The sequence below is a fragment of the Periplaneta americana genome, chromosome 12 (assembly GCF_040183065.1).
Source record: "Periplaneta americana isolate PAMFEO1 chromosome 12, P.americana_PAMFEO1_priV1, whole genome shotgun sequence".
Classification (NCBI taxonomy): Eukaryota; Metazoa; Arthropoda; class Insecta; order Blattodea; family Blattidae; genus Periplaneta; species Periplaneta americana.
In genome coordinates, this window is record NC_091128.1 from 167,740,113 (window position 1) to 167,757,281 (window position 17,169).

A 17,169-nucleotide genomic window follows, 5' to 3' on the forward strand; every position below is an offset into this window, starting at 1 on the left:
GCAATTGTAACATTTTTTCCTTCAGTACCCGATGAGTTTCTGTTCTCGATATTGTGGTTCATCTATGTTTATGATAGATTATAAATACCCTACTTTACGTCTAGGCATAATAGAAGAGCACTGTGAGCCAACCAGCAAAGCTTTTAGAAAGCGACTGTGATTACGTAAATACTAATAAAAAGAAAATAAACTCTATAAAGAGCAAAGCCATCAGTTTTACGAGGAAAATAAATAAAATTATCGCTTCGTATATGTTAGGAGGTGAAGTTATTTCGTAAGTCAAATACAAATAGGTCTACCTTAGAATAATTGAGGAGCGTTTTTGCTAAACTCGATAAGTAGATGCACAAAACTACTTTTTTCAGAAAACGATTTTTATTGTATACACAGTTTATGTTGTGGGAAGGAGATATTTCTAATCACCCTCTACGTACGGTATGAACAGAGTTATGCAAAATCTGACTGCATAGGGTGATACAGAAGCTAAACATCATATGATTGTGATAAGTAACTCATTTTCGAAAAATTATGCATCTATCGAGTTTAGCAAAAACGGTCCTCAATTTTCAGCAGGACCTCGGCGAGGACAGCACGTCACTGATACCGCGGGCAAAGCTTGGAGAGGGTAACAAGAAAAGTATCTGATAAATCCAAAGAGATTGCATATAAGTCACTACTGGGTGTTCAGTTCAAAATGTGTCATGGCTCGCTGTATGCCGTCATGTGGCTAGCCGATGAGCCTAGAGAATTCAATCTTCCTACACTTCCGCAGAGGTGTATAACCTATGAGGCAGAGAAGTTGCCTAGCAAGTACGGCGTTCATTCTGAAGAGTACGTACCGATACGTACGGTAACGCCGGTAGTGGCAGGAATGTGAACTGTTTGGAAATACGTACTGTCGGGATATGGTGAGAGGGTTAAGACGATAACTTACGTATTTGTTGACATTAACTTCGATGGTCAACATGGACACGGAGCATTTGATTTGTGTTGTGGAATGTTACCGTACGCAACCGATGATAACAAATACCCTGCGTACGACTTGCCGGCGCAAAACACAGTTCGAAAGAGGTTATGGTAGCACAGACCGTACAGACCGCCATCTGTTGCTACGACGTTCAAGTTATACCGTACACGTTCTCAAGTTCAGATTGAAGAACGCCTTAAATAATAGGCAACTTCTCTAACATATAAGCTGAAACTCGCTTCAAATCGGTGACCCAACAACAGTGACGTCATGACACACTTTGAAATGAACACCCAGTGGTTCGTCCAGTAATGGAATATGGTGCCGTATGTAGGGATCCTTGCAGATTAGAACAAATTAAGACATTAGAGAATATTTGTCGGAATAAGTGAACAACGAAACTGGCCACACTCACGGACAGAAGAACACGAGTTCGATTATGTGCAATGTATGAAACGTACAAAGGTGACCCTGCCAGACAGAGACATAAGAATAGCTTGCAGGCGCCAAATTACTCCTCAAGGAACGACCATTCATATAAACTGAGGGAAAGAAAACAGAGAACCGAAAACATGCAAGTTTGCTTCCTCTTCCGAGATCCTGTATTTTCATTGCGGTACAAATTTAATAAATTTATTAAAATATGTAGTTATTCCAGCAAACTAACATTTTCTAAGAGAGCACCAGAGCTGCATCCTCCCCGGATAATGAGATGCATGTATGAGTTGAAGTATCCTCTATATGACTGAAGTGGAAGCGTTTCCGCGTAACAATCTACTCAAATAGTTGAATATCCATCCGGTAAGGATGTGAAGAATTATACGTCTGTATCATGCCTTAGCTTGTAATTGCCATGATTTGTCGTAACTGCAGAGTTCTTGACCTTGTGAATGCTTTATTGTGTGGTTAGGGATCGAAACATAAATTTACTTTCAATACAACAACAACAATAACAATGATAATAATATTATTATTTATTTATTTATTTATTTATTTATTTATTTATTGATATTTATGTGCTGGACAACAGCCATTGGCCAATGAAAGTTCAGCACAGTGATACAATTAATACATTAAAATTAATAACTATGGTACAAATTCAATAATTGAGTTAACAAGAAAATGAAGAACATAGATTGCAATGATTATTTACAAGAAATAATACTATAAAATTTTAGGGAAAAGAGTTGATTCCTACAAAAGTATTACCAATTTGTGTATAATGATTATACAAGTAATATTAGCCAAGACATTGCCATATTTTAATACTTCTATACATAATAATAATAATAATAATAATAATAATAATAATAATAATAATAATAATAATAATAATAGTAATAATAATATTATTGGCTGTGAAACTTGGACTCCCACTTTGAGAGAGGAACAGATATTAAAGTTGTTTGAGAATAAGGTTCTTAGGAAAATATTTGGGGCTAAGAGGGATGACGTTACAGGAGAATGGAGAAAGTTACACAACACAGAGCTGCACGCATTGTGTTCTTCACCTGACATAATTAGGAACATTAAATCCAGACGTTTGAGATGGACAGGGCATGTAGCACGTATGGGCGAATCCAGAAATGCATATAGAGTGTTAGTTGAGAGACCGGAGGGAAAAAGACCTTTTGGGAGGCAGAGACGTAGATGGGAAGATAATATTAAAATGGATTTGAGGGAGGTGGGATATGATGGTAGAGACTGGATTAATCTTGCTCAGGATAGGAACCGATGGCGGGCTTATGTGAGGGCGGCAATGAACCTCCGGGTTCCTTACCTCCCTAAAATTAAGCAGTATATGTGATAAATTCATAATTTATTTATGGAAAAATTAATTCCCACTTCCGGAAAGCGGAAGTCTCGTCACCGGAACTCTCGTCATTATACCACCTAGTCACTGCAATTTTGTCACCCGGTATTTTGGTCACTTCGATTTTTTATCACCCGATATTTTGCTCTCCAGTACACATTTTCTTAAAAATAATAATCTATTTTGACAAGTAAAATATCTTTAGGTACACTGTATAAAATGTTTTATGAGTAGCCTAATGTTTCAAAATTGTCACACAGCGTAAAGTGTTACATGATTTATGTTTCAAAATTGCCACCCAAATTGTGTCCGATGGCTCTGATATACGTGGTGTCTAAAAATTTGTTACTGCAGGTCAAAACATTAATGCTGCAATTTACCAGTCCGTTTTGAACCGATTACTACAGCGTATCCGGCGGGTTCGGCCAGAGTTGCACAGGACTGGAAAATGGCTGCTGCTCCATGAAAATGCCCCTGCACACTGTGCGATCCGTGTGCTACAATTCCTGGCTGCAGGAACAAATTCCTTGTGGATGATGCCGTTGTTGTCGAAGAAGGCGATCAACAGTGTTTTCACCTTGGATTTTTGCAGACGGCTTTTTTTTTTGGTCGCGGGGAAGTCGGTGAACACCATGACATCGATTGCCGTTTTGATTCCGAATCGAACTGGTAGCACCAGGTCTCGTCTCCCGTGACGATGATTTTCAGAAACAATGGATCCTGGTCACACATGGAAATGAAATCACCAGAAGTTTCCATCCGTTTTGCTTTCTGCTCGTCTGTGAGCTTGTGCGGCACAAATCGGAAGCAGATCTTCCGCTTACCCAAATCATCGCGGACGATGGTGTGCACCGTGTCCTTGCTAATGTCCAGTTCCTCCGCAATCGATCTTAGAGTCAGTCGCCGATCTTGTGCCAGCATTTGTCGCACTTTCTCGATCATTTCTGGGGTTCTGCATGTCGATGGCCGACCTGAACGTGGCTCATCCTCACTTGTTTCCTTCCCTTCACGGAAGCGTTTAAATCATTCGTAAACACATTTTCTGCTCACGGCCTCCCTCCCGTACACCTGCACCAACATTCCATGTGTCTCCGTTGCAGTCTTCCCTAATTTGTAGCAGAACTTGATATTTACACGTTGCTCCATTGCGCTGTGACACTTCCTCTCATACAGACTACGTTCAACTGGTCGCAGTCTGTTTACTCTGCCAGTCACATGCATTGCATGCTGTGTATCGATTCTCCCCAAGTCTCTGAAGAACCATGCGCATGCGCAAGCACATGCGCCAAGTTGCCGTTCAGATATGACACCATTCACCGAACTTTTTAGACACACCACGTATGTAAGAACATCATCTTCATAATCAGGGTACTGTTCCGTATCCCACTAATCGTTCTGTCTAAATCCTCGACTTTCTTCCTTTTACGGGATGGGGGGTGACCTTCGCAATACTCCTAATACTTCGAGTGAATCAAAATTCCTCTTCGTGATGCTCCATCAATACAATAAATTTGATAATAACTATAATAAGTAAGAACGTCACCTTACACCTTAAAGTGTTTGCCAAATACTTATACGCGTAACTATGGAAACAACCTTACAATGGCCCAGATTCACCAACCTTTGTTAAATATGTAAAGTCGTTAAGACAGTTTAACAGTAAACTTAACGGAAGAGATGTTTCATCAACTGTCGTTACTGCTAACATCATGTTAAACCCACTGTTAAATCAACATAGCAACCTCCCGCAGTTAAATCCTTAACATCGTGTTATAGCGTCAATCATGGCTGCCTGGGAACATAATGTTACAAGCTGCATTATTATTTCGAGATATATTTCCAGTGAAAACAATTAGCTGCAATAAGTGCTTCAGCATTTAATATTAACACTGCATCCGCAGTAAAGAGAAGATGTGTGCTCATTAACGTAAGCATTTCTGTGATTATTATTCCGTATTAATATTCAGATATAATTGCAGATTTTCAAAACGATGTTTCTTTATTTCACTCATTTAACAGTTGACATGTAATTATGACTGATGACGTGTGAAGATAGATATATAAGATATGAAAATAATGTTAACGCTTACCATTGTAATATTCAGCATCACAATTATCTTAATTTTCTATCGGTTCTATTTGATCCTGGATAATTGTAAGAACCTTCGCACAAATATCAATTTTGAGAGTGAAAGTACCACCATTAGTTTTAAAATGTTTCACTGTATCTTGTGCATGACACATCTTAGCATTTCTTTTAATATTTTCAAAACATTGATTTGTTTCATAGTTCGCGTTTTCACATCCAAATGGCGATTGAAAATCTTGGGTTAAAGAGACCCATGCTTGTTCCTTTTTCCCTAATGAAAATTCTATCACTACGTTTGAGTTCAATCGCATTCATATAATTGCTAAATCAACTAAAATAATTATATTTCTCATATGAGGTAAAACTACTGCTTCTTTCACGTTTCTTTTTCTCGATTTCCATTGTAATTATGTTAGTGTCCAATACTTCCATAATGTAAAAAATACAATTTTCCGTTAAAACAAATGACTACACCAACTAAAGGCACATTCAGTAAACTTTCATACAATCACTGCTTCTTTGATTCCTGTTACATTACTCCTAACATCATGTTACCTAACCAAAGTATCTCAAATGATTGGTGAAACACTATTACACTAACAGATTGTTTAATTTTTAACAACACATTAGTTAGCATGCTGTTAGCGTTATTTTAACGAAGATTGGTGAAACTGGGCCAATGACATTTAAATCTCATTAAATTTTGCCAATAAAACGTTAATAATTTATTAAATGTAATCGGTGACGAGAACGTTGGTGACTAAAATTTAATCGGTGGTCACTTGCCGGTGACTAAATGTAATTGGCGACAAGAAAGTATAATGACGACATCTCCGGTGACGAGAATTTCTAGACCCCCACTTCCCTATCAATTGAAGTTAAAATTTCTAATTTCAAGCTAACGACATAATTTTGTAGTAACTCACGCTACCAATTCATGTATCTGTAATACCAGGAAGTGTTCCACCAAAAATTTCGTGCATTCCTATGCCAAACAAATAAGGTTCCTTAGCATACATGCTAGGCCTATAAACTGGGAATGCTGGAATGTGGAAATCGATGTTGACTAAACAGTATGTTGTTAACGCTTCCGAATGCGTCTTTCAGGAGAGACAATGGACGCCAGACACAATGCGGCGAGCTCCTGGGTATAAAACTGCCAATTCGATCCGGCATCGACCATCACGACGGGCACCAATCATTACCGGTACCGGCACTGCTTGAAGCTCTCATTAAACGAGAAACAAACAAACAAAAGATGTATATAGACAGACAAGAACGACGGGAGGCGCAGGAGGAGGAGGAGGTATCATCTGGGAGTGGACGAGGGAAATTTAACGAGGGGTCTACCTGGACGCACAGGCCGGATCGTGCTTGTTTGCGAGTCCGTCTGGATGACCGGGTTTCAAAATGTACATTCGCATGCAACGCAAAACTGTCACGAAACAATCAACCTGTAGACGACTCCAGTGAATTGTGAGGTGCTATCGAATATCTACACCACACCTCACTATGAAACAATGACTCCACGTGTCCAAATTATTTGGAGGGAATTCCTCTTTTATTGAAACCTCCAACAAACTAACATTAATAATCCATTTTGAATCTTGCGTACACTACTTTTAACACTTGAATATAACTAATTGATTAACTAGTGGACTTTCTCGAGATATTTTTACGCTACATAGAACACACATACATACTCAGCAATGAACACAATAAATATGCAGAAAACATAATATACTGGCACAGATACGTAGACGACATACTCATACTATACAAAGGAAACAAAAGACAAATACACAAACTTCATCAATACATAAACAAAATACACCCAAAACTTCAATACACACTGGAACTTGAAAACAACAACTCCATAAATTTCCTAGACATCACCATAACAAAAATTGACAACAAACACATCTTCAAAATATACAGAAAACCAACCACCACCACCACACACATACACAACACATCCAACCACCCCATACAACACAAACATGCTGCATTCAGGACAATGGCACACAGATTACTCAACATACCCATGAGCCAACAACACTACAATGAAGAAGTGAACACAATCAAATACATAGCACAAGAAAATGGTTACAACCCAAACATAATAGACAACATCATAAGAAAGACAAAACAAAAACTTAACACAAAAACACGCAAAACACAACACAAACACAAGAACACAAGAAATACATCACAGTAACAGACGAAAACAAAAGCACACATAAGATCGCATCTTCATTCAGAAAGCAGAAATTCAACATAGCATAAAGAACGGAAAACACACTACAAAGACATCTCAACACACAAACAACACAAACAAATAAATACGACCGCACAGGTGTATACACACTCACATGCAATAGTTGCGACAAATTCTACATTGGACATACAGGCAGATCATTCCAAACTTGCTACAAAGAACACATTAAAGCAATAACCAGAGGACACAATCCATCTACATACGCAGATCACATAACCAATTGTAACCATACATACAATAACATAAATGCGGACATGGAAATCCTACACATACAACCCAAGAACGAAAAACTTAACACACTAGAACAATATGAAATATACAAACATACTAAAACACACCCTGATCAAATTCTCAACACACAGATCAATTTCAGTATACACACACTATTTGACTCCACTATTCAACACCTTTCAACAATCAAACGCACCCACATAACAGGCAGAGAAGTTCGAGATGACGCCGAGATCTAGTAGGCTCTGAGGATGGTGTGATGAAACACCGAAACAGCTGTAAGCCGCACAGACTTACATAATTAACACGAGTAAGTCCGCTAGTTAATCAATTACTAACATTAATACTTGAGGTGTATAGTTCCAAATGTCGACATCTGCCATTTTTATGAAAAATGAGTTACGGTCATTTCTTATATCTTTGGGTTGAAATACATTGGAAAAACACTATTTCATCCTCCAAAACTCGATATTTCTAACATAAATGAAGCTTTAAAATATGGAGTTTTTTTCCAAAACCCGACTTATTTTGTTAAGGTATTGTTCCAAAACACGACATATGCACTTTATTCCAAAGTCCGACATTTACACTTCCATTGTGTGAACTATGAAGCCAGTTCCAGAAGTCGACATCTTTGCTCATGACAAAGAAAGTGTGTGATTTCTTTATGCCACTAGTGTTTTCTTTTAGAATATCATAATTCTTCAGTGCACGGAACTTACTGGGAAAATCGACAAATGGCTCGCATTTCAAACTAAAATTGTGTAAAAGAATCAAGATAAAGGAATAAAAAATGGAGTTGCGATCAGGGGTGAACAAAGCTATAGAAGAATTGTAAATTTGTACAAAGGATTTTGAAAAAGGGGAAAACGTGCTCTGGATGGAAAAATCACACTTGCACAAAACCACATGCATAATCTATAAGGAAGAACTAAGTAATGTTAACAAATTACTTAAAGAAATGTTTAAGATAACTGGAGAGACATGGAAACGTTGGAATATTGCAAAAATATTACAGACCGTATTTATAACGAGGATGAGTATGAAGAAGATTGACTATCTGTGAACCACAGGGAGAAGAGAATTTCAGGATTTAAAATGTACACTTAATGAAAGTTAAATATAATATTCTGATGATATATATATATAAATGACAATTGTTTATTATATTCCATGGATTCAATAAAATTAATAGTTTTTAGTATAAAATGTGGATCATTTATGGGAAATAATGTAATTAGAATTTCCAAAATCCGACATATATTTTATCGTTAGTTCCAAAATCCGACATATGCAATAGTTAGTTCCAAAACACGACATGACCAAATTTAATAATCAAATAACTCTTACAAAAATATATACTTTTAGTTCAAACATGTAATTTTATCCTCAGCTTTACTATTAAAGATTATTATAAAAATTTCCTGCACATCTCAACACTAGAAATACTACGCATAGTTTTTTTGGCTTTTTCTCTAAACCACTTAGAAAGCAAATGTCGGGTTTTGGAACTATACACCTCGCTTATCCAAGGTGTTCCTGAACTGTAAGACGAATGTCAGGTAATCCTGTGGCTAGTCCTCGACTTAAATCTCGTAAAATTCCATCTTTCTACCACCAATTCCATTCACGCTAAATAAAGTAGTACGTATTTGATACAACGTCGATAAATAATCGACTACTGTATACAAATATTAATACAATCTACTGTTGTGTTTAGATAGCTTGGCTGGTGTTATGCGCGAACATTTGAGTAGAGGTCAAGTGGAGTGCGTCAGATTCTCAGCATATTCGGTGGGGCAAGAGGGGAAAGGAGGAGAACTGTATGCATGCTGACGTAAGTTGTAGCTCTCCAAACACAACGCAGTCTTCTCTTTTCACTCTCCCACTCATAATGAAGTGAACTACAATGTCTTTATTGCTTCCATTACGTTACTAATGTTTTTGCAGCACTTAGTACACTATGTACTTGCATAAGGAAAAGAAGTTTCTATAGTAATAAATGTTCAAATTATTTCTGCGATAGTTACTAATCAAGTGCTTTTAAAATAATTAATAATCAAGTTGTTTCTGAGATAATTAGTAGCCAATTTCTTCCTACGAAAATTAATAATCAAGTTCTTTCTATTATAATTCATGATAAAGTTGCTTGTACAATAAATGGTAGATTTGATTCCACGATAATAAAGTTATCAAGTTGTCTCTACTATAATTAGGGGAGAGTAGGGTAGTATCGGACATCGGATAATATCGGACAGTCCGTTTCTTTCATCTACCACCAGATGGTAGTACCTGAATAACATGCTTACGTTTCTGTATGCGACATCACAGAAATGTAACCATGTCATTCAGGTACTATCATCTGGTTGTAGATGAAAGAAACTCACTGTCCGATATTACCCGATGTCCGATATTACCCAACTCTCCCCTAATGATCAAGTTGTTTCTACGATAATTATTAATGATCAAGTTGTTTCTACGATAATTATTAATGATCAAGTTGCTCCTACGATAATTATTAATGATCGAGTTGTATCTACGATAATTATTAATGATCAAGTTGTTCCTACGATAATAAATTAATGTTCTAATTATTTCTGCGACAATTAATGATCATTTTGATTTTACGATAATAATACAATTTGTATTGTGACAATATTAATCATCCACTTGTTTCTACAACAATTAATAATCAAATTGTTTTAAGATATTTAATAATAAAGTTTTTGTAAGGGAATTAATGATCAAATTGTATCTATGTACAATAATTAAACAAGTTATTTATTCGATAATTAATGATCAAGTTGTTTCTATGATATTGAATAATGTTTCAGTTATTTCTGCGACAATTAATGATCATTTTGCTTTTAGGATAATACAATTTTTATTGTAATGTGTGTGTGTGTGTATTTATTTACACTGCAAGTGGGCAAGCACCCGGTGGCAGTGGTATATACAATATTAACAATACACAGTTAAAATGATAAGCTATACACAATAAAATTTACAATACATAATACAATTTACAACACATATACAATTTTATACACAATACAATAAGAATACACAATACAATTTAACACAATAATAATAAAACATAAAATAAAACACCTAATTTTACAACACAACCTACATAATTATGTATAGGTCCTACATAAGTTTTAACAGTCTTTCACTTTACTCTCATCTCATTCCCTGTAGTGGCACTATGACGCATTTCACTGACACTTTAGCACACATTTCACTGACACTCTGTAACACATTTCACTGACACTATAGAACACATTTCATTGACGCTATAAATTATCACTGATCGGAACTGTTCACTGCACTGTAAAACCATAACTTCACTGACTCACCTCGCTTCACTGATACAACAGTTCAAATAAGTCAAATAATTGCATTCTTATGCATACTTATAAACAAAACTACATTTAAACTAAACATTTCTAGTCTAAGGCCCTCTTACACGCTATTTTTAAATAATTTACAGTTCAAACCAAGGAAGTAAACTCGTCAGGCTAGATAAATACATGTCACCTTAAAAAATTAAATGTTGAATGTCACCTTAATTTTAATTTTCACTTTATACACAACTCTTTAAATTATTCTTGAATCTCCTTAAGGAAGGACAGCCCTCAAAGACCGCTGCAGGTAGGTCATTCCAATCATTTATAGTTGTGGCAAATTAATTAGCCTATCCTTTGTTCCTACAGTAATGTAAATTTATTTCAACTCAACAATAATTCCTTTCTACAATTCACCTTAAACGCTCTCGTCAACAATGGGATTTTCTCTCCACACCGTCACACAGTATTCGTTAGTGCACTCCACTGACGACAATGACAATTTACTTGGACTATTACGAACAACAATCAACTATTAATCTTAACTAATATTTACAACGCACTATTTACAAATCAGAACTGTTAGTTCTCAGTTCACAGTTCTTCTAGCTCAGTCACTCGAGTTCACAGTATCTCGAACCACAGACCTTCAGAGACAGTCCACTGTACTCGAACTCAGGTCCCTCCAACTGCGGTCCACTGCACTCGAACTCAGGTCCCTCCAACTGCAGTCCACTGCACTCGAACTCAGGCCTTCGGATGCTGACACAGTTGCGGACGCACACTCAAGTCGAACTCCGGTACACAAGACTGGCTGGCTTGCTCTGTTCACTGGCTTACTCACTGAACTAATCATGAATCACACTCAAAACTGTCCGAGTTCCCTCGCGCTTCTTCTTTTATAACCACAGCGATGTAGCCTGGAAAGTTCGAATTCGCGACTTTTCCACTTCGACGGACTTCTGGAAGAGTCGGGAGGGTCCGTCCCCCTTCACTCCGCACGCAGCAGTTGCGCGCGCACCCTCCCCTCGTCGCGTTGACGTAATACACCCCCTCTGCCCTTCAGCATGCAGATGCTCCCCGTACCAGCGTTTCGTCTGCCGCGTGCCCTGTCGGACGCGTGTTCAAACCCCGTTGCAGCTGTCACAGTAATATTAATAATCAAATTGTTTTAAGATATTTAATAATACAATGTTTTCATGTTTTTCAACGACAATTAATAATAAAATTGTACGTACAACAATTAATAATCTCATAAAATTTACTCTGTCACACGTTAAAAGTGTTAAAATTGTTTAAAAAGGTATTTACCTTCGACAGACGGCCCGTTTCGACGCTATTTGTCGTCGTCTTCAGTGTCTCTTGAACCACTGCTGATTTTGGCTCTGCGATGTGCAGTTGTCGATGGTAGGGGTGGGGGTGTGTTGTTCCTATGGTGGGGGTTGGCTGTCTGTATGTTATGACGTATTATGATGTCAAACAATGTGTGCGTATTGAACTGTAGTTGCGTATTAAGTATGTAATGTGGGTGTGCTATTGTGTTCTTATATATTTCGTATTGTTCTAGGATGTTTAACTGTGAACTTTTTGGTGTGATGTGTAAAATTTCCATATCTGTTTCTATATTATTGTAGTCATGATTATTGTCGATAATGTGATCTGCATAATTTGATGTAATGTAAGGTTTGGTTATAGCTTTAATATGTTTAACACTTTTAACGTGTGACAGAGTAAATGTTATGTTGTTAACAAAGTGTTAACGTGAACTTTAATCAATGAATTAATAATCAAGTTGTTTCTACAGTAATTAACAATCACATTTATTTCTATAAAATTAGTAATCAAGTTATTTATACTATAATTATCTTGTTGTTTGTACATAATAATCAATCAAGTTCTTAATACGAAAATCAAATTTGTTTATACGATTATCTATAATCAAGTTGTTTATACGGTAATTAAATATTAAGTTCTCTATACGGTAATAAACAAACCAAATGTTCACTTCAACAGCTCTATTGTATGATTATGATAATGTAATCTGGACACTAAAGCAAAGAAATAAAATCAGATTGTTTACAGCTGACATGACATTTTTCCGAAAAACAACAGGTTATACACTTTTTAAGAACTAAGTAAGAGACTAAGGGTGCTAGTCATAGACATATCGCAGCACGCGCTACGAGCGTACTAAGCTAGCCCCGGCTATCCACTGGTTACTAGTACAGAAATCAAATCATATCCTATAGCTAACACTGGTTTATGAATATCGTACGAAAAACGCTGATTATCCACCGAAAGCCCGCGCTAAAAATGTCTATGAATACGGCCCTAAGAGCTCCGACACAGATCTATTCAGGCCTAGTTCGTGATTGATTAAAAGGATGATGATGTTTCTGTAATTAATTATCTAATTGTATGTACAGTAATAAATAATCAAGCTTTTTCTACGACAATTAATAATTAAGTTATTTCTATAACAATTAATTATCAAGTTGTTTGCAAGATAATAAATAATCAAGTTGCTTTAATAATTTATTAATGATCAAGATACATTGAGAGGTAAAAAAAAAGCTCATCTTAAACCTATGAGTGGAAAAACAGAGAGAGAGGGAGGGAGGGAGGGGGGAGGGAGGGAGGGAGAGAGAGAGAGGGAGAGGGAGAGGGAGAGGGAGAGGGAGAGGGAGAGGGAGAGGGAGAGGGAGAGGGAGAGAAATTAGCGATAAATACAGAGGGCAGAGGACAGAATAAAGAGGAAGATAGATAAATAAAGGCAAAGAGAACGATGAAAAAGAGAAAATGTTCGATAACTGATGTGACCAAACAGTAAATAACCAATTGTGGTACCTGTGGTGGACAAAATCGAATGATGAGATTTTTAATTTACGGATTACGTCATATTTCTGCATGTTTTATTTCATCAACATTTTCGATTTTACCTTAAATCTTGTTTTAAAACAATTCATTTTCGTGATAATATACAACATATTGTACAGGGAGGCGTCCGTGTTTATTAATACCGCCTGAAGATGGCTGATCATGTGCATAACTAGTTGCAACCGTGCACGCGGAAATCTTTTACAGAATCCATCTGGAATATCTATTTGGCGAGAAGGAACTGATCTGAAAATCTGGTCATCGTTAAGGATCTGGTGGGAGGTTTTTGGATCTTTATACAACTAAGAATCATTAAAAGTTGTTATAATCTACTACTTTCTATCCTTTTATTTAAAATGAAGACCCTTTAATATTTTACTAGGAATTATTGAATTCCACGCGTTTTATTCCCGGAAAAAGTGACTCATTACAAAGTATGTACAAAACACAAGAATTTCTCATTACTTTATTTCTACCACACTTAATAACCAGGCTGTTTTTACTATATTGCTACGACAATAATTAGCGATAAAGTTGTATCTACAATAAATAGTAAAGTTATGGTCACAATAATGAATAATCAAGTTGTTTCTAGGATTTTTTTTTAACCTTGGGAATTTAGTGAAGTGAATTTTATTATGGCAGGCAGAGTAACTATCTCATGCCCCCATGTTATATTGCTACCAATGCACTTCATTAGAACCAGGTACCCAGCTTCGAAGCCGTTAGCCCTGTGAACTTACAATATATTTATTTTCCCCTATTATCATAATACAGGATTGTTATCTAAGAATATCTAAGAATTCTAGGATAATTAATAACAAGTTGTTTATATGATAGTTAATGGCAATTATTTCTGCCGAGCACTATGTGATAAGTGTAGAGATACTGAGATTAAAATGTTCAAGTTTTCCCCATAACCTCATTAAAGACTGCTTATTATGCCCATTTTAATAGTCTTTTTAAGTATGGGATTATTTTGTAGGGAGGTAGTCCTCATATCGATAAGATATTTAAATTACAAAAAGGGCAATAAGAATAATGACTAATTCTTAAACAATGAACATTGTCGACCACACTTTTGAAATGAAAAGATATTAATAGTTACTTGTTTGCATATTTTAGATTTATTGTTATTTGTAAAGGATAAATTAATGATTTTATTGTAAGAGAAGTTATTCACAATTATGATAAAAGGCAGCACAGAAAGATACATTTGCCCATGACAAGATCGTATAAAACAAAACAGAATTTTTTGATGATGGCAATGAAAGTATCAAATAAATTTCCTCATTTTATATAGTTTTAACGCAAACTTATGTTTAAAAAAGGGTATCTAATGGTTAATAAGTAGGTCTTATTATAATCTTAATTATTTCAATTGTGACGTCATAAATATTTAAACTTAATGTTATGTATTTGTTTTGTTACGTAATTTTAAGACAATGTTTTTTGCACCTTTGTGTTCATAGACTGTAAATTAAAGTAAATAAATAAGAATAAATAAATAAAGTTGATAGTGTGCATAGGCTCTGTACATATATTATATTACTAGCCGTACCCGTGCGCTCCGCTGCACCCGTTAGAAATAAATATAAAGTAATTACATAATTAAAATAGGACGTTTGATCCAAGGAACATTCGTGTTTGATAGAAGGATAAATCGTTTAATATGTTACTTAATTTAAATTGTATTTAAAATATTAAAATGCGATCATTTTGATCCAGAGACCACTCATTTGGTGCAATGACAATTCCTTTAACATGTTATTAATTGTTATTACCAATTATTTTTGGAAAAGCGGAAATTAACGGAAAAATTTTGGCTACAGATTTATTATTATGTTTATATTATATTATATTATATTATACTATATTATATTATATTATATTATATTATATTATATTATATTATATTATATTATATTATATTATATTATATTATATTATATTATATTATATTATATTATATTATATTATATTATATTATATTATATTACATTATATTATATTATATTATATTATATTATATTATATTATATTATGTAAAAAGTGTGTTGATAACGGATGTACTCGAATTAGAAAGTTTTTAATTTGTTGTGGGAGCTCTTGAAACTCAGGAGGAACAGCTTTTACAACATCGCAACATAATCTGCTTGGCTCATTACCCAATTTTTTTGCATTGCATTTATTGCATATATATTTTATGTATTTTAACACGATTCAATTGAGCATAGTTAAAATTTGAATTATGAAATAATGGATTGCTAAGCTAACGTACTATTACTGCATACTAAATCAATACACTCTCGTTGTTCGTTAATTCTCTGAGATAAAAATGAATATGTTCATAAACATTATTTTAAGAAATACAGGAAATGAATATACAGAATAACCTATCAAGTTTTCTGTGCATAAGAAGCTATTTTAATCTTACCTGTCCTCAATTCACTCACACGTTACTGTAATAACATTATAGCATTATGTCCATCCAGAGAAACTACACTTTCCAATGATGAAATAATAATTAATTATACAAATCGGTTAATTTAGCTTCCGATATTACTTCATACAAACAGAGAAACATTGTCTGTAGGCTATGTTTCATAGCTTTCGATTGTTGTGTCCAAGGCCCCTTATAGACGAAGTCATTTGATTTTTATTTCAATACACCCCCTTAGATGGCAGTTATTTTAATTTTAAAACTCATTTATCTCATTAAATATCGGCCCTATCAAAATTTTTCAAAGAATACAACTTATCAGAAATCATTTTTAAAGAAACGTTTGTTATGTAACAATTTTCACAAAAATCAATAATAAGCGAGATATTTCCATTTATTTAATTCAGGCCCCCTTATAACCCCACCTTTTAAATAACGTATTTTGAATGCCATATAGCCTAAATCTAAGTTACAACGAACTTAATTTATATTCCAATTTTGATCGAAATCCGTTCAGCCATTATCGCGTGAAAAGGTAACAAACATACAGACAGACAGACATACAAACAAAAATTAAAAAAAAAAAAAGCGATTTTCGGTTTCAGGATGATTAATTATACATGTTAACACCAATTATTTTTAGAAAATCGAAAATTACCAGAAAATTTTTGGCTACAGATTTATTTTTAGTATAGATATTATATTATATTATATTATATTATATTATATTATATTATATTATATTATATTATATTATATTATATTATATTATATTATATTATATTATATATTGTATTGTATTTTACTGTACCGTACTCTACTCTACCATATCATATCACATCATATCATATCATATATCATATATCATATCATACCATATCATATCATATATATTTTATTTTATTTTTAGTAGGTTATTTTACGACCCTTTATCAACATCTTAGGTTATTTAGCGTCTGGATGAGATGAAGGCGATAATTTCGGTAAAATAAGTCCGGAGTCCAGCATCGAAAGGTACCCAACATTTGCTCATATTGGGTAGAGGAAACACCCCGGAAAAAACCTCAACCAGGTAACTTGCCCCTACCGGAAATTGAACGCGGGCCACCTGGTTTCGCGGCCAG